Below are 1030 nucleotides of genomic sequence, written 5' to 3'. Positions count from 1 at the left end.
ATATGACGGCAAGGTATTTGGAAATGTGCAATGAAAACATTATTTGTCAAGATTTGTGATTGTTTTGTGTTTCACGTGAACAGACAAAAAGCAAACTCAAATGTGCATGTAACAATCACGCAATATTTGTTCCAATACCAAACAAAACCATTTTTCTTGGGTTCTAACTCATGTCAAAGCATGTGATCAAGTATTTCCCCTGAAACAAAGCAAAGGACTCTTTTAAATGAATTAATAAAATCTTGTGTTGTTACACAGGACTGACCTTGAGTGGAACCACTTCTACGCTAAAATATTGACACTATGTGTAACAAATCTAAGTCACAACGTGTATAAATATGCCAAATTCGTTTCACTTTTAGTTTATGGAATTGTTGGAGTTTAACACTGCAGCACAAGAAGTATGTCAATATTTTGACTATTGTAGAGGTAGAAAAGACACTTTCTATTTATAAATGACATAAGAAGATGTTGTTGCAGCCAAGAATTTTGTTAGCCGTGCCAATTTAACTGACCAAGTTACTTCAGGTTAGATCAAATATATAAGGTTCGATTAGTTGTTCTGCTAACTTACAACGAAACTTACTTTTTCCATCATTGACAAGCCATGTTGTTTGTTTAATGGTTGAACAAAGGTAAGGACAGCCTCAATGTTCCTAATAACAGGTTTTACACAGTTCGGTGCTGTCCGTAGCTCCACAGCCTGTTCCCCCTTCATGTAGGATATCTTACAAAAGACCAAAAACAGAAGTTGTATATGGTACGTTATGGCAGAGAAGTGTAATATACCAATGTATATGTAATATACAGGTCTCCTGTAAATCAGGATATATATGTTAATCAAATCAAATGGAATATATGTAAATCAAAACAAACATGATATAGGTAAATCAGCACACGGAAAACATATGTAATTGATTCAATCACGACAAATATAGGATAAATGTTAATAAAAACATACACAGAAATTTGTAAATGAGTATTTTATCTTTTAAACAGGTAGGTTATTTTTTCTGAACTTAATGAGGTT

The sequence above is a fragment of the Mizuhopecten yessoensis genome, unplaced genomic scaffold (assembly GCF_002113885.1).
Source record: "Mizuhopecten yessoensis strain PY_sf001 unplaced genomic scaffold, ASM211388v2 scaffold9935, whole genome shotgun sequence".
Taxonomy (NCBI): Eukaryota; Metazoa; Mollusca; class Bivalvia; order Pectinida; family Pectinidae; genus Mizuhopecten; species Mizuhopecten yessoensis.
This window is presented reverse-complemented; position numbering follows the sequence as displayed.